The sequence below is a fragment of the Brachyistius frenatus genome, unplaced genomic scaffold (genome assembly GCF_029030835.1).
Source record: "Brachyistius frenatus isolate BFR_SWC_R1_liver_20210118 unplaced genomic scaffold, ASM2903083v1 Contig_109, whole genome shotgun sequence".
Classification (NCBI taxonomy): domain Eukaryota; kingdom Metazoa; phylum Chordata; class Actinopteri; family Embiotocidae; genus Brachyistius; species Brachyistius frenatus.
This window is the reverse complement of record NW_027210708.1, coordinates 1,258,241-1,280,447: the sequence shown is the minus strand read 5'-3', so window position 1 is coordinate 1,280,447 and position 22,207 is coordinate 1,258,241. Positions and strand designations below refer to the sequence as shown.

Genomic DNA, 22,207 nt, shown 5'->3' with positions numbered 1-22,207 from the left:
AAGAGCAGAACAAAGAGCAGCTACACAAAAGCACCCTTGTACATACTCCGCTGTCTCTGTTCACTCTGCGCTGCCCGGCCTCCATTCCTGCTCAAGAGCACTTTCAGTCGCGACCGAGGGAGAGGAGAGATTAGGACTCTCTTTCACCAACACGTTCACAGAGTGCAGTGATCTGAACCTCTGCTGGTCTAACCTTGCACTTCCCACCATCTTATTTCCATCTATCTGAACAAGGAGGAAATGAAATCATACACATAACAGCGTTCCTCGTAGTCCGTTTCGCTTTTAAACCGTCTCCTCTATTATTGTAATAGCCGATCAGACATTAGGCAGAGCAGCATTAAAAGGCAGGCCGAACAAGCTAATGAGGGAACAAATGCATTGGCAAATTGGACTCATTTTCTTACTGTATTTTCTGCCTTGAACAGCGGTGCTCCATAAGGACTGGGTAAACACAGGGTTGCACACGCCAATGGTAATCTGAGTGGCGCATAAAATCTACCTTTCTGGATGGAGCTGAGGCTGTTCTACGCAGTTAAGGCCCTGACAGCATCGTGTTACAGAGCCGGAAATCTTTTCTTAAGTGTGAGCAGTATAACACGAGCTAACTGTGATCTTTCTAAGAGGTCTTTGTGAGCCCTGTTAAAAAAGGGAAAGCACATCACAGAGATGTTACAACTAAAACGTGGTCACAGCGGAGGGGCATACAAACTAAATTATGAGACAAGTGTGCTTGTATGACTGGTGAGTTGTTGCAAACCATTTAAAAAATTTTTTTTACCACCTTTCAGCTAAATGCCACAGAAATCCTGAGCACAACCTCAGGACCTCGATAGTGTGTCAGCTGGGAGAATGAAAACATGACTGTAGTACAAATGTGTCGGGCCTTAAAGCAAAGTGAAAGGAAATTGTGTGTGGTTTTTCCACACTGTTAATATGAAAGGGGGAAAAAAAAAATCACACACACCGGCAAGTAAAAAGACTACTTCAGAACACTGGCACAAGTGTTTGCCTATTCGGTACAATATTACGGCATCTGCATGAGAATTAAACCCATTTCATGTCTGACTCTTATTTGGAGTCCTGATTCAGTTCAACATCCTCCGTCGATCACACAATACAGAGAGCCGACAAGAAGAGGATTAAAGTAGGCTTTATATAACCTCGGTAATGGCAGGCCTTGAGAAATGAATGGTGGTAATTGTATGACTCAATCTGATAGTTTAAAGCAATTGAGATGAGACCTGAATAGATAAGGTAAACAATGAAGAATTATATTTCATAGATATAAGATAGACTAATAGATCCCTTTGAAATGACTCTGCAGAAATCCAATAGGAAGTAAATAATTCATTAACTTCACATGAAGGGAAATCTGCGTTATTTGTAATCGAAGAGGCTGTCAAATAGTAGCAGAAATAATTCGGGGTTTTTTTGTTTTTTTTTGTTAATTATGATTAATTATTAAGGACTATTCGACAATCATGACCCAGCCCTCCTAAAAATGTTTTTTTTTTTTTTTTTTTAAATCTGTTTTTAGATCAATCCCAGACAGCGTAACGCAAGTAGCTGCAATGCTCCTGGTTGCTCCTATCTGAATCTCTTCTGTCACAATCACTACAATATAGAAAGAAAACACAATTTATTCTACAACCTAATCCAGAAAGACTAAACAAATAAGATTGAGCTCATAAATTGATCATTTATTTTACAAACAGCAGGATTGATTTTTGGATGCAAGTCAAAATGTGGAGCCTACAGTGAAACTCCTGAACTGACATCAAGCACAAGATTTTGAAGTACACAATAATCTTTGGTTTGGATGAAAGCTGTTGGTTATTGGCTGCTGATGAACATGGACCCAGGGCAGACACCATTAGCACGGCTGATTAACTGGCCAGGTTAAGCGTCTCGTACCCGAGGACCTAACTAAACTAGCTGCTTTTCGGGAACGAGTCACCCTTACGCCACATTATCTTATTTCCAAAATCAGCCGAGTGGCGTGGTGCCCGGTGACATATCACACGTATTAGGTGTTCGTGGCTACGCGACGGAGAAACGCAATGAGGAACGCGAGCCAACGTCACGGGGGAGTACCGCAGGGCGAAACGTGTTACAATAGAGGGAAGCTGTGATGATTCATTTCGGATTGAAACACACCCAGATCACATTCAAATTTAATGAGCACATGATGGGGAAAAAGGCAGAGAGAGAGAGAGAGAGAGAGATATGGGGCGGTGGTGGGATGACAGCCCCGACCCATTAAAGCAACTTAAAGAAAATCAATTTGGAATCTCAAGTTCAAAGACATCTCAGTCAGTGAGTCAGTCAGCCTGAGTGAGTTGACACTGGGGACTTCTCCATTTGCATTGAACATTCTTCCTCATGAGTCTCTGAAAGACACGTGAGAACCGACAGATGGTAGTTTCCTCAAGTTACCACAAAGTGGTAATCAGATTATCTTTAGACTATTGACGTATCATAAATTAGGTATATTTATGACTTCTCTAGGAAATGTGACAAAGGTGGAGATGATCAGTCATGATTGTATTTCTTTTCGTGTAGACTACTGTAACGCTCTTTTAAACTGTTTAAGTCAGACTTCTTTTAAACCTCTTTTAAGTCTTTTATCTGATCACGACAAGAGCTCGCACGTCACTCTGACTCTATGCTCACTTCACCGGCTTCCATTTAACTTCTGCTTTCATTTTAAAATACTGTCGCTAACCTTGAGAGATCTCCATGTTCCAACACCCCGGTACATTGTCGATCACTTAGGTTGAACGATCAAAAATGTACTGGCCGTCCCTCGAGCACGTTTTAAAACCCGAGCTGGCCCAGCTTTTTTAAACTGTTGCACCGAAGTAGTGGCACTCTCTCCCCCCGTCACCACGAACTGTGCACTCCGGTGACATTTTTAAAAGACAGTTAAAAAACCTTTTTATTCAGACAGGTTTTTGGTTAGCCTGTGTATATTAGGGATGGGTATTTCAAACAAAACTACTGTTCGATATTTGCTCTGAACTATAACATTTTCCTTTGAATATTGAATCGTTGGGTTCCTCTGTATAATGTTGTAAAGTTCTGTTGCAACAACTTGAAATGACTTTGCGTGGTGATTTGGCGCTATATAAATAGAACACAATCGAAATGGCGTATTTCTCCACGAGTGTCCTCGTTTGTTTGTTGTTATTGTGATTTGAACTGTTATTTGAACTGTTGTTGTGACTTTAACTGTTCAAAATCCTGCTACACGAATACACTTCACTTACTTGCTTACTCTTTCTAAACTGTATGAACGCCATAAATCGGATTTGCATGAGGTCCTGCAAGTCTTCAGACCACCAAGTCAGCAGAGTGCACTTATTTACGAGTGAGAGGTCACAGTGCTGATAGAGTCTGTTCTCAATCTGGGACAGCAGCAGTTTGGCAGAGTAATTCTGGACAAAGAAAATGATGTTTTCACCATTAGATGGTTTTGTTCTTGTGCAATTCCTTGAGGATCCGTTGCTACCTTCAAGTGCCACAATAGGTTTTGAGGAAAGTGAAGTTTGGGCTTCAGACTTTCATTTCTTTGAACTTGCTGAATCCCTTTCAGTCTGCCAGTCCATCGATCCCCCGTTTTCAATGAGGGGTCAATTGTGTCACGGGGCTGTTGATGAAAAAGTGGCACAGTTTGTGCCTCAGACTGAGTGCGTGACCAGTCCCTACTCGCTCGTGTTGTTCACCCACTGATAAAATGAAAGTGCATGATGAATCCCTCCGTGCCCAAATCCGACTTGTTCTCAGAAACAGCAGGGGCATGAATACATTACAGCATGACGATTCATTAGCTGAATGTCAGCCACTAAGTGTGCACTGGCAGCGCTTTGCCTTTCAGCCAGAGTTCACCACATGAAAGGGGACCCTTAGTGAGACTGAAGTCCTCCACGAGATAATTTAATAATATAATGGCTCTCTTTTTTGATAAGAAAATTTCAATGGAACTTCATCTGTGAACCTTTGCCCTCTATAAAGTGATTTTTCTTTTTTACTGTGATAGAAGATATTCATTTTCCAATCTCAGTATGAGAGAAGATGGGTTTCTGAGACGGGCCCCTTTCAGATAAGCTTGTCCAAGAATCCACAGACACCACAGATACGCAAAGATCATTGCCAGTTTATCACGGACCGCAACCAGGGAAAAGGATTTTGTGTGTAAAACATAGAATTTAGCCAAAACTATACCACACTAAACGTGTGTAACTTCCAAACTCAAGTGTTACCTCAACGTCTATTTAGTAGCTGTTGCAGAGCTTTCAGTCATATCATTTCCACTGGACTGCAGTTTATGTTTAAAACCCTGTCAAAGTTCTTAGTGACAATTCGCTACTTTCAAACTAGTTAATTACTAAACGATCAAAACTTGTCTTTGGCTTTTGTTATTTGTAATTCAGTTGTCCCATCCAATCAAAATAAATCAAGTAGGTAAACAGGAAATCAGCAGAACTGCAACCTACAAATCAGTAGTCTTTTTTATAACTGACAACACTTTGTAAATTAATTAATACAATTTTGGGTGTGCTCATAAGCAATTGGGAAGTGGGAAAGTTTCAACCTCCGAGTGGGAGAAAACACCTGAACGCCTGTCGAACTGGGAATTTCCCACAAGGTAGAGATATACACGCTCAGCACAAAAATAATCACTTCATGGTTAATTTAGGTCAAACTAGTTACAGCAGGGTGTTGTGCTGTTAAACAACTAATTACTGTGCTGACAGACAAAGACAAGTCGTAACAGTCCTCCTACACAACCGTTACTTTGTTGCCATTAGTTTGCTGGCTGTTTTAAACGTTATCTGCTAAAAACAATATCTAGAAATGTGGTACACAAATACTAATGACCCTCTGAACTCCATTTTGTCTCCGTGATGGTCTAAATTGGGTGACTGAGTTGTTTGTCACTTTTCTGTATTTAGACAGCAGATATAGAGCAGATTTCCTGCAGGCTGCCGTGTTGCCTCTTTGTTGTTGTCATGTGAAAGCTCTCAACTGGGAGGTCGGAGGTTACCAAATCAAAACTTTCCCACTTCCCAGCTGCCTGAACGCACGACAAATCAATGTTGATTTAGAAGTGTGTGTATTTCATCATGCTACAAACTAAACTGACAAAGCAAAGCTGACTGAGGTTATTCTGTCGGTCTGTACCTGACTCCCAATTTATTTATTTTTTTCATACAGATGATCTGGCAATCAGAAAATCTGCAGCATGTCGTCTCTTTCAGCAACATGTGACTGAGGTGTTAGTTGGTTGTTCTGTGCTGCTTTTAGGTTGACTGTAAACACAATTTAAAATGTTCCTTATTAAACAACAATTCACAGAGTGAGGTCATATTAATGTTATATTTTTAACAAGCTAATGTTGGTTTGTCAAATGGCATGGCAGCAGAAGCTGTCAGTTCCCGGGTTGAATAATCAGAACTAATATCCCCATAAGAAATACTCTAGGTAGTAAATCTAGTTTAAATTCAGTGATGTGTAAAATTTCCACACAATTCAAACTTGCACCTTAACAAAGCTAAATTTGTCTTTTTTAACAACTTGCGCAACTGGTTCCTGAACATCGATTAAGTCTTAAAAACACAATTGCTAGGCAACGGAAACATGGATGACATCCAGAAGCCACAGAGGATAACAATTTATATTGCTTTTCATATGGACTCTTCTCCTGTACACGGTAAATACGACCCCATTTGAACGCAAAATTAATCCTTTGCAAACTGTACTGGGACGAGGCTGCAGCTGTTCTTTAAAACACAACCGTTTTTCAAAGGTTGCCAAATACAGCATATTGAATGAAGAGGCTGCAGAGTGCCACTATGATTAAAAAGGATGTGGCATTTATCGTGCATCATTTTTGTTGCATTAAATTTAGTTGCAGTTGAGAATATTTAATATATCAGGGTCACCGACTCCTCTACTTAACAGTTTTGTTGAGGCAAAAGTACAAATGTTATTTTAATTCTCACTCTGGCCTGGTGATGGGGCCACAAATACTCACTAAGTTTTAAAATCCTTGCAAGTACCTTTTATCAATGAACCCTTGGTTTCAATTTGGCCCTCCAGTTAGTGGAGCTGTAACTGACAGAGTTTGAGGGCGTTTATTCAGGTGGAAATTTTAAAAAAAAAATAGCTGGAGGGGTTGATAAAGTAATGAGAGGAGGTTTGAGCATCTACAAATCCAGGAGAGATGAAGATCTTGGATATTATCAAAAGCTCCCAAACAGCTACATAGGTCGGTTTTGAGGTGATTGTTCTGTCAGCTGCTGATTCCAGGCATTACTTATATCTCACACAGCTGTCCTTTTTCATATCAATATAAACTGAATATAAAAGCCAACTCAAAGCAATGATTAGAACTGTTCATACTGCAGGTTGAAAAATAGATTTCATGGAGGGATTCAGCGAGTCTCCAGTTTATTTAAGCTTTATTCAAAGATAAGGTGGCAAAAGTAAAAATATTAATATTACAGCAATATCTTTATCTGTCACACACAGTCAATTTTGCTGCAAACACTGTAAAGCCTGAAATTTTCTGCAAATTCCCCATGGCCATTGCAGGAGAAAGATACAACCTCAGCGCACAGCTAGAAAAGGCCAGAAATCTGTTGTTAATACAAAATTTTGAAGTGACTGCTGGTAAGTGATCTTCGCGCTCTCAGCATACTAATTTGCACAGATGTCGTCCTTGAGCACCATGTGAATAATAATGGACATAGTGTGACTGCCGATGGCCGTGGCGAGCAGCGGAGCGGTGAACTGCACCACACGGGTCTGAAAATGTGCCTCCTTCCATCGCCACGTCTCAGATGTAGCACGTTTAAATCAACCGAGACAATTAAGAGTTAAACTTGACGACGTTAAATTGATCCTCTCTTGTGGTTCTGCAGCAACTGGATACAGGAAATCAGTGAAATTCAAGCACGTAGTCAGAGCCTGCCCTGTAGCTATACGCCTGCATCATAACTATGTGCTTCCGGAAACTACTCCGCACCAAAGCAATATAGATGGCCCCCTTATAAGACATTTATGAAAAGAACTAAATCATGGGCAAAAATATCCTCAATAAATGAATGACGTCCTGCTTGTCTGGGTTATTATACGGGCAAACTGTCTGCAGGAATACAGTGGATTAACTCCACAATGAAGCTCAGCACAAAGGATTTCTCACAACGTTACTGTTATCCTATTTTAATAACATTTATGAAATGAAACAGCTGTCAAGATGTTAAATTCAGTCCAAAACCTTTTTTTGCCCCTTCGTGAGACTGTAGCACATGTTTATAAACTGATATTATACGGCTCGGCTCCAAATTTACATACATGCGAGAGAAAAAAAACAGACGGTAACATCTGCGTCATTCCTACTTTAGATGCAGCTTCACTGGTGGCTGAGGCGGTGTGCTGCAAACAGGAAATTTTATTTTAGTTTGATCTAAGAGAAGCCAAGCCTGTAGAGCAAACAAGTTAATGTAGATATGACATACAGTGCGAGCCACATGTCAAACATGAACCAGCTATAGGTTCATTTGCCCGGGGCCTTTTCTACATCTTTTTACAAAGTTTAAACAGAAACAAAGAAAGTTAAACATCCATTATCAAACAAAGCTCAAGCACTTTCTTAAAAATCTAGCAAGGAGGATGCTGTATCTAGGCCAAAAAAAAAAGACACCAGGGTGCTCTTGTTAACTAACATTTTGGTGCTGATGAAGACATACTGCACATTAAAAAGTTCGAAATTGAATAAAGCTAGTGGGCCGAGGCTTTCTTTTTAGTTCAGCCATTGTGAAATGACCCAGAGATTCTCTTCTCTGCTCCACTATCTGCTTCTGTGAGGGGTCTGAAGAGCAAGCCTTTATACCTCTGGCAAATCTCATCCGATGCCGCCATTAGAAGAAGAAGAAAAAGAAGAAGGGTCGAAATTTCTCTCTACTGTACTTTCAAAATGGATGGACAGATGGAGCTTTCATTGTTAATCTAAAGAAAAAGATCTCAAGGGGAAATGGTGGATGAAAAAATATCAGCCTGAATTACAAAAAGGGTACATTTATTGGCACTTAGCTGGTTGCTATGTGAAGTACACTGCACTGACATGCTCCATTTGCTCTAATGGTGGTAAAGCCTTAATTCTACATCTCCTGAAAATAGAAAGGTTTACAATTCATGTCCTGTTTAATAGGTAGTTGGGGACAAATGAGCTTTGCTTTCACGATAAATGTGACTAAATGTGACTTGCTGCAGGCGTTTTTATAGATGGAAAGTAAACCTCGGGTTGCAGCACCTTCCAGGTCTCTAACAGTCCCGCTAATCATTGGAAGCAGTCGCAGATGCAGGCGACAGAGGCGAACCTGGAGGATGGGACCTGCCAATGATTACTCCTCGTGTGCAGCTCCAAGACTCACAGGCCATGTTGATTTACTGACAAAAAAAACAAAGTCTCCTTCCGTGCAAGTCGATGCTGACGTCGAACACGCCGCTCAAACAGGATATTTCACTCTTTACCGCTGCTCATCTCTCAAAGGTACTGGCTCAGAAAATCAGGACGTATTTAAAAGGCAACAGGGACTACAGGGCCATTATACATTTCTTATCCTAGTGACACTCCCATCACAGCTTAGACAGGCTGACACCGAGGGTCACTAGCTTATTGCTTTCTAATAAGCATTACGGCCCAAAACGAAAAGGAGGCGCCATCACAGGGACTTCGTTTAGTGATGGTTGCCGGCATAGGTTGGTACAAGGTCTATCCCAAACACTACTCCTACCAGAGTCATTTTCAAGCATTTACAGGATGTGGGATTGGAGTGGGACCAGGAGCAGTGGGTGACAGCTCAGTCCTTTATGTGCTCTAGCATCTCCACTGGTGCCTTTCTTTTTTTCTTTATGATGTCAGGTTCAGAAAACACCATAATCCGATAGATGATCGGGCTACAGCGCATCCCCTCTTAAAGATTGTGAAAATATGTCTGTACTACACGACAACATGTGGTCAATAGTTGGTGCACAAGACTTACCTCGCTAAGCCGGCTTATACTTTAGCTCATAGAACTTTTAAGCTTCTTAACGAGTAAGCTCAAACTGAGCTAATTATTCATAGACAACCTCCTTCTCAGGGAACACAGCCAGGGATGAGGGGCCTAAAATCATGAATTTTGAACTGGAACATATGGAAACCATTTAATTACCTACTTAAAAAACCATGAAGGAACATATAACCATGAATATTCACTATAAAAGCAGCACAACTGTCTTCTATCCATATTATTCCACAAGGTTTTCTTACATCAGCCCTTCGTCCACCACAATCCTTTTTTAAGCTCAAACTGTGATGCCGCTATATCCTAATATTTAATTCAGCTGTGGCTGTGATTTCTTTTGTTTTATAATTCACAGCGAGCCTTTTTTTTTGTACCAAAAGATTTTAAGAGCTGATGCATACTGCTAATTGGTACTCATTTTAAAATGGATCTTCATGTGTCTTTTGTCATTCTAATTTAGCTGCTTCAAAGTCAAAAGTCTCTTTCATTGGGCTTTTCAGTTATGTTACTCGCTGCCACCAGAAATGGGAACATAGTGCATATCAGATTAGAGCAATTGTGAGTTTGTCAAGATGAAAAAATAATTTCCCGTTTGCCACAGTGATTATCACTTATGTAAAGGAGTGGCGCAACTGCAAAGAGAAAAACATGTTAGGGACATGTTTCCAAACATGTAACAAAATAAACAGTTGATCAAAGTTGCGTGCATTCTACTGAAATACATTCTTAAATATTAGAAGTATTACAATAATTTACCATCAGCAGATACTTCATCCCATTGACCCTCTAAATGCTGCTTGATCATTCATTATTTCTGGCACATCTACACTGACTTTCCCATGTAAACTGTTTGCTGAGGCACCTCATCACCTGCCAGACTGACAACTTCATAACTTCATTTTAGTTATTAGCATATTACCTAAAAACTAATTTATGAAAGACAACTGGAGCAGTTTTGAGGATCACTGTTGCGTAAAGTAAACATAATTGTCCATGTACGATTCTACAGTAATCTGATCCAGCACGATGAACAATGACAAATACATTACTCAGAAAATAATGACATACTCGAATAGAACGTCAGGGAGACTTTTGTATGGGAGCCATAACGAATGTCAGCTCTACTTGCATTATGATGATGTGGGCAGGGGTGCATTAGCTGCTTTTTTTACATACTGAAACCTATTTAAGTGGAAACAAGACGGCAGTCTAAATAGATGTAATGCTAAATTAACATGCTACCAGCCAAATGAAATGTAAATGATATGCAAAACACTCGAGAAAAATCAGCATCACCTTCCTATGAAGCACGGCTGTGTATCAGAAAATAGCACACAATATGGGGAAACTTATTTTTTCTGAATGTGATCATGTATGTACTGACATGAACAGAATTTGAAACATAAAGTTGAAAGTCATTTACAGATCATCTAAAGCCTCGGAAAAAGACAAGACAAAAACAGACTGTCGATTTTTCATCCAACCGAGTGAAGAAGACAAACATGTACAAAAAGAAGACAAAGGTGCTAAATTATCAGGCAAACATCCAGTAAGAGTCATACATAACCATCTTACAAGCCACAAGAAGAACAAGGGGTCGTGCAGCAGATGGTGTGGGCCTGGCAGAGCCCTGATCTCGATATCATGGAGTCACTCGAGGATTACATGAAGAGACTGAAGACACTGAGACAGACTGACTCCACAGAAGTGTCACAGGCTCTCCAAGATGCTCGGAACAGCCCACATGTCAACTAGCGAGGAGAGTTCAAGCTGTTTTCAAGAACAACTGTTCATCGCATCGCTTTCGAAAGCATCCCCGCTCTTCTTTTAGTGCCTTCAACTTTGTGTACAGCACTGCAGTTGTTTACATATGAATTCAAATTTGTAATATAATATTTAAAAAATACACACTGCTAATTTTCCAGTATTTCTCAGGCCTAATTTATTCAATAATCAAAAGCTTTGATGTTATAAGATTGAAAGAACGTTTTGACTTTTACATATCATTACCTCTATGAACAGTGCGATATATGTTTAATAACTCCTGCAGTAACTACAGGTGCGGTTTTTTTCCATCAAATGAAAAAGGGGTTTAGTGAGTGAAATTAAAGATTTATATTTGGGCAACACAACATCGGTTCACACCTGTGTGGAATCTCATTTCTAAATGACAATGATTTGGCGGTATGTTCTTTCAGGACATGAGCTGCATCAAAACAAGCGCTCCCAGTTTCTCCCTCAACAAATGACCTTGTTATACCACGTGATGCAGAGCGGAAGAAAGTGGCAGCAAGGAAAGTAAAGCCAATGAGAGAGGCACTGAAAAAACACACCGAAATATACTGTGTTTGAGGAAAATCCTGCTTCCTGCTTGGGCCAAGAGGGCGGGGCTTTACCTATCAGGCCACACCTCTTCAGTGTCTTCTTTTGTTTAATCTCCATGTGGGGCTCCCCATCATTTTACAGTTGATGTGCACTAGATTTGAATAACTTGTGAATTTTGGTTAAAGTTACTGTTGTTTCTTTGTTCCTTAGTGACTGTTTAGTGCTTTGAATTTGATTTATTTCAGTTTATTTGTTTATTGATTCATATTTCCATCCGCCTTTTTAGCTATAAAATCACCATCTGTGAAAGTCAACTATTGCTTAGAAGTTCTCAGTCTGGTCTTCATGCTTTAACCGGTGTGTAAATGCAGAAACTCTGAAGAAAGCCACCTAAAGTCAACTTTTCACAGCATTTCATGAGAGAAAACAAGAAACTGGAATTGATTGTTCTAATGTTCAGTGCTGGATTTTTTTTTTTTTTTAAGCTAAAAACAAACATTTCTGTTTTTGAGTGCAATAAAATGTTATACTGAAAAAAAAAACCTGAGAATTGTAATTCAAACTTTATCCAGAATCGTGCAGCACTAATCAACTAAATGATATAAATATTCACGAACTCCAGGAGTAAATATAGGCAGGTTTTTTTTCAGTTAAATGAAAAAGAGGTATGTACAATTACAGACTATATATCTTGAATTATGCAGGATAACAAAGTTCAGGATTCTAAAAACAGCCTAGAAATAGTCTCGGCTGAGGATATCCACAGTGGTACTGTGTTCTAGGTATCAAGTGAACTCCACTGTAATGAGGCCTTCTCTGTCAGAGTAAGGATTCCACCTGGAGCCAAGTCATTTGCGGTCTATTAAGTGTGTTTGGAGCAGAATGCGCTGTAGGCTCATCCGCCATATGTTAGGCCACCGATTAGACCCGAGCCACGCTGAGAGAAACACTACCCCTCAAGTCAAACACAAGCATGCATCTGTTTAGGACAGGGCTTGTTTTGCATCTTTATTGCATATCTAATTGAAAGGGACACTTGATTTAAAGTTTCACCGCCTACCAGCACATTAGGCAAGAGGAGAGTGATTTCTTCACTCAGGTTTGATCGATATATTCCAAAGCAAACATTCCCCATCGTCTGTGAAACATAGAGAATCGGGGGAACGATGGGCGGTAGGACTTTGTAACAGCTTCAAAGGTTATTTTCATGGTCAAATAAAGCAGAAAGGATGGGACAGAGAGAGAGAGAGAGAAAAAAAGACCCTGCCTGGATTGAAACACAGCATATCACGATGACATGGCGCACACTTTATCCAGCTGAGCCACCAACACCTAACAGGTTTTTAAAGGGATATTTGCAGCCATGGCAACAAAGCAAATAACACCACCGTGTCCTATCAACAAAGGGAGGGAAAAAAAAAAAAAAAAGATGGAGCCACTGTGTCACACGAGTGAAGTAAAGTCAACGCCATTGTCAACAGACTCAAAATTGTTTCGCAGATTCCCAGGAGAGGAAATCTGCTCAAAGCTTTGTCATTCCCCGTTATTCCAATAAAAGAGCTTTTGTAGTTTTTGTAGCAGACAGAAAGGCAAAAACAAAACAAAAACAAAACAAAAATCACTTGTTTTGGGGTTGTTTTTTTCCCCAGAGGAAGGCCAGATCAAACATTGCCAGTGATTTCGGTTGTTGTGCGAGCTTTAGTGGACACGCATCAACTTTTTAATCTCAGTAACTTCTTTAAATGTGCGATCTAAAGCATAATTTTCCTCGTGGCTGTGTGTAACCACCACAGGGGAAATCAGCGAGGACAGTAAAATGCACATCGGATTTCACTGTCTAATGTGATGAGGTCTCTTCTCCAAATCAACCTGTAACAACCAGCTGCCGAGCATCTTGCTTGTTCAGCTGTCTAATCTAAAAATTACCAACATGTCAGAATTCAAAGACTTTTATTCAGTTGTACAGTTATTCATGAGGAATTCTTTTATTTTCACGACTCAATTTGACACCGAGTGGCTGTAACTTACTCCAGTTGCACACACGCTCCTCATATCTTCTCTAGTGACAGCACATGTGATTCCAACTTCAAAGCGCCTTCACAATTTAAAACTCTGACGAGATGGTTGCAGCGATAGTACAGAAATATAACGTATGTGGTAATTCTATTTCAATCCCCTGTTTGAATAATAGTGTTATTAAAATGCTTGCGTAGTCTAACTGAAAGATAAAATAGAGGCGCTTAGCAGCTGAATGTCTTATCACAGTCACTCAATCGACTTCTCCTCCCCAATGGGGGATCAAACGGGGATCCATCTGCCTGTACGGAGCTAATGCCACACACTCTTTCAGTCTGAGGATTTCTCAGACCTTATCTCCCCTTCATCTCCAACTAGAGCTTCGTTCCCTCGGATACATGCACCCAACAGACAAACAACAACAAGAGGACGTGTCATTTTTGTATTTTCCTGTTTGTCACATTAACACACACAATTTTACCATTTCAATCACGTATTTGTGTCATGTAGGAATGCATTATCCGGTAAGGAAGGTGACAGAAGACAACCAGAGTCAATAATGGGAGTTTCCTGTGGCTGGGAGGATTAATAATGAGAGGTGCTGATGGCAAAAATGCTCCCTAAATTTACGTCCCGTCCTCGCTGCACACTTCCGTCGAGATTTGTGTGCATGAATAAAAAAGTGGATGAAAACCAGCAGAGGTAGTTATTTCATCTTTAAAGTGCCACTCTCAAGCTCTGTCCTTTATAACTAACAGTATATGGAATAAGAGACTGAATAAATATAGTTACGGCATAAGACAATATGAAAGTGAAATTTAAACTTATTTGAAATGTCCCACTGTCCTAACAGTGGATACTCTAATAATATTTTACAATTTGACTTTAATAAAAATGAACTATTTTAATAATCAATAGATGATTAAGGAATTTGTTTTTTTCAAGAAAATGTACCAAGCTTGCCCTTCTTGCAGCTTCTCAATGGGGGATATGCTGCATTTGTTTGTCTTGGGCGCTAGAAAACTCAATTAAAGCTGAAGTGGATGAACTGAAAAACAAGCCGCTTAGCTTTCTTGATAACTGATTCATTAATTAAATAATGATTTTAAAACAAAATTCTGGCAAAGATAGTTGAAAATGACCAAATATTCTCTGGTTCTTATCAACTAATAAAAAAGATAAATTGATGATGAAAAAAGTCACTGGTTGCAGCCTTGAACAGACTATCTTCAGGTTATGGACGTTTTGCACCTTTTTTTGGATGTTTTTAAAAGACCAAACAATTAGCATACTCATTAAAAACTATCGTTTGATGCAGGCCTGCCTCTTTGTATGAGTCTGTGAACACAATGTCACACAAAATGTTCAAATCCTTCACTTATTGTGTGTAATGGAAGCGGCGTAAGATCGCTCCCTATGTCAGTTTTGGAATGAATTAAGCAAATGTGCTGAACTATCAAAAGTAATACCTTTCACTCAGGAGAATAAACCCTTTAAACTCTCAGCATTCAATATTTTCCCTTGAAATATAGAAAAGGCATGAATCTGTGCTGCGTGGTAAACCGGAGGTCAAGCACCAATATCCACAGTACATGCACAAACACATTATCTGCCGGATAAGCCTGGAGTCTTCAACCATCCATCCATCCAAACAACCAGGAGGAGGCTGACACATTTATGAATGTCCTACATCGCTAATCTTGGCCTCCATAAATGAGGCCTTTTTAGTCGATAGACAGGCAGCCCACAACAGCTCCACCCGGTCATCATCTATCAAGTGTCACCATGGAGAAAGCAGTTTGTCAGACCAAAATCTAATGAACTGATCTCGCTGAAGCCCGTCATCAATAACTTTAAGCACGGATGACTCCGAAACTTCAAAAGACTGTCGGAAGATTATCACTCTTTAACAAGATTAGAACTTTACAGTGCCGGGCCTGTTTGTTTGCTATTTTGCCACATTGTATATTGATTTCAGCATCAAACCATGAAGCTTTCATCTCGCTTCACGTCTCAGTGCCGCCCACATGAACATGATATACAGCTGACCTTCTCCTGGGCGCTGTTTTCTCTTTGGCGGGCATGTCTCAGTGCATCTTGACAGACAGGTACGCTGAGGGTTGAGACTGTTATGCCACTGCTGATTTTCTTCCAAAGGTAAAAGTTTGAGTTATATCTCATGTGAGCCAACGTTATCCCCACCTGCCCCGAGAGCAGGGCCTGTACAGACGATTCCCAACATCACAAAAACGTCCGACGGCATGCAAACTACCCCTACCCTTCAGCGGATTTGACTCATGTAAGCACTACGGTTTAGAAATTGGGCAGTTTTAAAGAGAATATTACCAGCGGTGTGGTCAGTCCCTGCACATATTGAGTGGAAGAAAATCCTCATTTCTTTGAAGAATTCACAAACCTCACACGAGCATTAGAGGCAAATCGAAAAGGGGTTTTCAATATTCAATTATAAAACAGCATTGGATCAGATTAAGATCTCAAGCATTAAGATCATGCTGCAGTCAGAGATCCAACCCGGTGTGCTGGAGTCACGGCAACTTGAAAATTTGCATTTATGTAGGCGACACAAGAGACTTGCACTTCAATCATTGGCATGTAGGATTTTGTCTTTACAGTGGAAACTGCAGCTTGTCGTGCTTACATTGTCAGTCTGGCAATTTCTTTCCAATGAACGGTTAAGTTGTACTTGCAGCTGCTTTGTACCCCTATAGTAAGTAGGCCCCCGACAAGCTTCAAGCACAAGTGCAGAGATTGTACCATTACCGTCCGTTATGTGCTATTTTTGGCTGAGGTTGCATTGTGACTTGTCAGTAGCTGCATAAAGCATAGCGTGCACATGATCCACTTCACATGCGGCCTTCCCAGAAGAAATGAAGACAGTTTCTTTTAGGCTATTGTCAGTGCCCCTCTAAAGAAAAGAAGCATCCTCTCCAAAAGGTTTGGACAGAAATTCCCTCGGAGCCATTGTCTTTTCTTTTTCTTTCTTGAATGCATCTCCCGGTTTCAACAATGTCACTGTTCATTGTCTGCAAAATGGTGGAATGGCTGAGTTTTAATCACATCACATTGTAGCGTTGAACACAATTTGACAATTTTATAGTTTCAAGTCAAGTTTCTTCTTGGCTTGTTCAATCACCGACTACAGCAGACTCTTATTATGTATAAATGAATCAAATAGCCCAGAAAATGAGCTTAGACACAAAGGGTGGTTCCATGAGACACCAAAGAAAGATGGAAACAAACAGACACATACATTCATGGATCTGTTTTGGTGAGATTTAAGGGAGTCATTAGGCACCATAAAATAACCAAATAGTTAAATTATACCCAGACAGAAGGACCAAATAAAAGGTCAAAAGCTTTGTTTGAAATCACATTTCAATGTGGAAAAGTGACGGAAATAGATCAACTTAAAAAAGGCCGACAGCATGCTGAAAGATTTTTGATTCGTTTCTTTGATCGAAGCTATTTTCCCACAATTCAATGATCAAAGGAAATCGAGGATCTGTTCACAGCTGCATAAACTAAAATAAACTTGTGGTGCAACAGCCTCATAAATATCTTGATGATAATATTTTTGCATACTCTTTGTAAGGATTAAAGTTTTACTGGTGGGATTCTTAATTCGTATTTGATTTATGTGCAATGTGACAAACATTTTGTATCATGAAATGATCTTAGAGCTATATTTAAAAAAAAAAACATACACAGTATAATGCATGCTGTATACAACTAGTATAGCATGGAATTTAGATACGGCATGATTATTACTATTTTGAAGGCATTGTGGTTGCTATGTAGGGATGATTACCGAACTTTGATACTTAATGCTGCCGACCGAATTGCTTCAATATCATCTACTATTGAGAAATGTCTTGTCATTTGTACATTTTCATTTTAAAACATGAAACTTTAGCTACGCAGTTAAATCTTTTACTTAAAGCGCCTTATTTCACTCTTTTCAAACTCATTTTTGGCCACATATCTGTCCGAGTTGTGTGTGCTGCAGTGACAGGTAGCTAGTCCCTAGTGATAGCACGTGTGTTGAGGGAACATTGGCGTATGGTAGGGTCTAATGAGAGCTTCCATGTGAGGGGTTTAGAGTACACTGGTAAACTGTAGCGTCTAGCTGTGAGGGGAACATTGGTGAATTGTAGCATGTTGCAATAACTTGGCAGCGAGGCGTTTAGGGAACATCTGCTAAATTGTAGCTACAGAACGATAACCTGGTTTACGCTTTCCCCCTCTAAACTGCATGAAAACAAAAGATTTGTACAATAAAGTGTATTGTCACTTTTGTTGTCTTTAATTTATTACAAAGAGAAACGATTCCTTTTTGTAGCAAAGGCATGACTTATTGGAGGACTGTTGCATTAGATTGCTTTAATTTTTGCCAGGGTGTTAGGGGTAACCAAGAAGTGCTGCTGACAACAAAGTGTAGGTGGGTGGACAGCCAAAGGAAAGACTGAGAATGGGTGCTGATTTATCCAGGAAATAAGGTACAGCTTTATCATGTAAATTATGATATGCTAATCTATGCAACACTCAGCATGGTCAACCACTGAATGCATGCAAAAGATGGAAATTTCATGCTCTGCGGTCTGTGCACAGCCTACTAAACAGCCTGTGGACACATGGGAGTGACTGCGCACAAAAAAACAAAAAAAAAATCTGTGTCAAGACATAAACCCATAAAGATTGCCACAATTAAAGGATTGCTGAATTAAAACTCACAGCTGGAAACAGCAGTTCAGCAGCTCAGCAGCTGCAGCTCTTGTAATAAATAGCTGAACTTCAGCGAACACTTTGGAAACAAGGATAGAAACCTCCAATAAATGTTGATCTGAGGGATAGATTTCTTGAGCCGGAGTTCACGCTGTGTCAGCAAGAAATTCTGCCTGCTTAAGTGTCCTTTAGTTCATCTATGTGTAATAATGTGCTGATTTAAGTGTTATACTGCTCACTTAAAGAAAAGAAAAGCCCAGTAGATAGACCACAGTGCACCAACACCTCCTGAAGGGATTTTCTTAATTCCGCGTTTACATTTCAGAAAGAGATCACGCATAAAATCAAATATTGTTTACAACACACACGTTATCTTTATAGAGGGGACCTATTCCACATCCAATACTGTAAGAAAAACATTAATCAATAATTATTTGCGCTACATTTCTGCCCAGCTCTATCTTAAATCTATTCAGCGGAGAATGAGCTCCGTATTTCAGAGTTATAAAGCTTTCAAAGGTTGAAACCGCAATAATCTGCACTTTTACACAAACATAATATATACCGCACCTTCAGATAAACCTACCAAGTTGTTATTGTTTAAAAAAAAAAAAAAAAAAAAACACAAAAAAAAACAAGGCAATAAATCATCAGTTTGTGGGTCTTGTGTACATATTAGATAAATACCAAATAACCCATTCACAAAAGACTGCACCAAAGCTAAACTTATTTTATGGATTTGGGCCAAATGTGTGGCTTTTCTGCTGCTGCTGCTGCTTCTTTGAGGTAACCTGTTTTTCACCTTGTTTAAGCTGTGCATTTTAGTGATGATGCAGCCTTGTTAAAAGTCATGTCAATGCAGGAGCGGTCCTGTGCAATTCTGCTCACACACATTAAGTCAAGAGGGAGTTGCAATCAAGGTGAGTCGAATTATGCCACTGTTGTTTGTCGGCTCGAAAAGCAGGAAATCAAAATGCCTGATTGACTGTTCATCTCTCACAACTCATCGTGCTCTTTGATTAGGTATTAAAATAGAAAGTCTTTGTGGAAAAAATAAAACAAACTAGATCTATACCAATTCTTATTGTGGTTGCACAACATCAAAAACCGCATACAAAGTGAAGCATATCCAGTGACAGCATGCATAGATACTGTGAAAGACAACTGGATTAAAATATGGTCAGTGACAGGACATTTTTCACAGGCTTCTTGTGTTTTGCGCTCAGGTGCTAGATTAGTCACGTGTCTCTGTTAAAGCCAGACATTCAGTGTAACAGAGAAAACACAATGTGAAGGTTGAGGCTCTTAACCATTTGCTTCACTAGAATAGTTAATGCTTCTTTATTCTTTCAGCCTTTAATAGGGAGCAGAGTGAGACATCTCTGATGTCAGATGAAGCGTGCACCATACATCTTTCTGACAAACAAATCAATAAGAAAGGACAGAAGGATCTCCCATCACAATGATATATTCAGCAGGAGGAATTTACAGAGGCATTAGCTTTTTCCTAATGCTCACTCGAGATTGAGTAGCGCATGAAATGCACTACCTTCTGTCGAATGCTTCTTTAGTTCGGAGGACAAAGTCTTAATAGGACTACAGTGAGACCTGTGGTAGTATGCACTGCACAATAATATATTGTTCTTATGCATTATTTAATGGGACCGTGGGGTAGACTGGGGACGTGCACATTTCAAATTCCGTATGAGAGCATGCAGCTCTCTTAATTGGCTTTCTGAAGACAGCCAAAGAGAAATGCTGTTTTAGTAGGAGATATTGATCAATGTGAGCAGATGCAGCAACTGAAAGCAGCATCTAAACTAAATCACGGTTGGAAGAGGAGAAGACGCGATTCAAGGCATCTGGAAGTTTGCTATTACACCAAGCTCATTCATTCCTTCCTTGTTCACATAATGATATCATATCACTTTACAGTATGTAGATGGCCGTGTGAAAAATCTGACACAGTGTCAGGAGTTCAAGGCTGCGGCAGTGGAAGGATGACTGCACAACACTGAGGGGGACAGATGCCACCAACAATTTTCTTACCCGACTCGACAGAAAAAACAAAAAACAGGCGACTGGCTGGTACCAATGCAGCAGATCGCAGAGCTATAAAAAAGTGATGTTCTTCTGCAGTTTAAATGTCATGTGCTCTACAGCAGCTTACATTATTTTTCTGCAATTGAATATTTGTGTCACGACTCGAGCTCTTCTCGACGGGCAGACTATACTACGTTGGGGATTAAAGGCGCTGCTTACCACCAGGATCAGCTCATTGTACCAGATCCTGCACAGCATTCCTGAAAGAATTAGCTCTCTAACCTCCGTATGGATTTCAGTGTGACCCTCCAGTCAAAAACAGCTCGCCTCTCTCAATATGACTCTCCACTGCTTCCCTCAACGTGCAACGGAACCAACTGTACATTCTGCTTACCACCTATAGCTCCATTTTGCCAGTGTCAGTCACGTGTATCGCTAAGCATTTATTTCTCATCACTCGTTGTCAGAAACACCACAATAGCAACTTCTTCACGCCGTTAACAGTGACCCCTCCAGGCACACCATCACACCTTGTGACAGTAGATGACACTTTCCCTTGTTCAGTTCATACTGCTCATACCTGAGAGAATAAAAGCCTTTGAGATAGTAGGAACCGCAGACTAGTCATTATTTCCAAAGGTTACCAAGTCAGAATACAAATGTTCTTGAGACATACAAAAGGTACACAAGCAACAAAGTATCTACTCTGGTTTGCGCGCCATTAAATTGTATTGTCGGGCTGTTTTGGTGGATTTTTCTGCTGCTCCACTTTCACTGCAGTTTGTTTCATCTTCATCTCCCGACATTTTATTGAGTGTAACATATGTGGAGCAACACAGGCAACAGAGAAAGTCAGTTAGGGCAAATAAAACAATCCATTCATCCATTTACAACCCTGCTCGTCATGTTCTCAGTCGCAGGGGACAGCAGCCCGTCCCAGCATGCAATGGGCGGGAGGCGACTCTGGACAGATCCGAAGTCTCAACTCAAAGTCACCTTCAAACAGGCAAAACAATCTTTCAAATCCATCTGATGTGCATATTTTCTGGCTCTGCATGGCTTTATTTTTCTGACACATGCACACAAACCCAGCACCTCACATACGTAATAAATGGCTCTATGTATGACTTGAACAATATTACTGAAGTAGCCATTTCGTGTAATATTTTCCTGCTCTCATATACCTTTTCTTTCAATTGAATTTCATGATGCAGCAAAGTTGAAAAATGGAAAGTGTTTCCATCCTCTTGAGGCCTTTGTGTTATTTACCTGTTTCCTCCAGCGTTAAGCGCTGAGTGCACCGCTGCTTCTTTTTTTTCTGTCACTTTAAAAACCTTAAAAAAATAAATTTGGAGTATAGCTCTAGTTTAATTGCTTCAGTGCTTTGGTGGCTACTCCTTTGATCTTTTTGGCTAGTTGTAATTACGCCATTTCTTCAACTTTTTCTCATGCATCTCGAGCGTTAAATGAATCAACTTGCCTTGGGAGGAACATCTATCTCGTTCTGTCCGCTGATAACTTAATTGGTACTTATTTTTTCCCCTTCTTGACTCTTCCCTTTTCTACATGCGGGGAACAAAATTAACAAGTGGGTCTATTTTTTTGATCTATCCCCCCTGACACCACTCATTATTTGTCACGGCTTGAGTCATATTACCCTCAAATCCTTTGTTGTTTATCTCCAAATAATGCACAAATGCAATGGAAAGGATGAGTTTTGAGAGTGAAAATGTAAATTCCTTTACATGTTATGACCACTGACCCTTCTCAGTCTGAACAAACTACTTTTCAATAATGCGGGGATCACCGTCTTATCTCTACACCACCAAATAACAACACAATATCATATTGCACCATAAAGTGCACAGCGGTCACCGGAAATGATGGTAAAAAAAAAAAACACAAGTTACAGTCATTCTAACTCATAGAATTATAACTTAAGAGTATTTTGTAATAAGTAGCCGAAAATATGTTCAATTTGAAAATGTCATGCTACAAACATG

At 39.9% G+C, this 22,207-nt stretch overlaps 1 protein-coding gene across 4 annotated transcripts in view; it reads right to left on the bottom strand.

Moving 5' to 3' along the window:
- lrfn1 (leucine rich repeat and fibronectin type III domain containing 1) overlaps window positions 1-22,207 on the bottom strand; it is a 159,958-nt gene that overhangs the window by 85,525 nt on the left and 52,226 nt on the right. Inside the window, exon 2 of one of the 4 annotated variants that reach the window (XM_069712359.1) lies at window positions 7,408-7,443. The exons of the other annotated variants lie outside the window; for them this stretch is intronic. The gene's annotated coding sequence lies outside the window, so the exon portion shown is untranslated. The remainder of the gene's footprint in view (window positions 1-7,407; window positions 7,444-22,207) is intronic. 4 annotated transcript variants of the gene reach the window in all.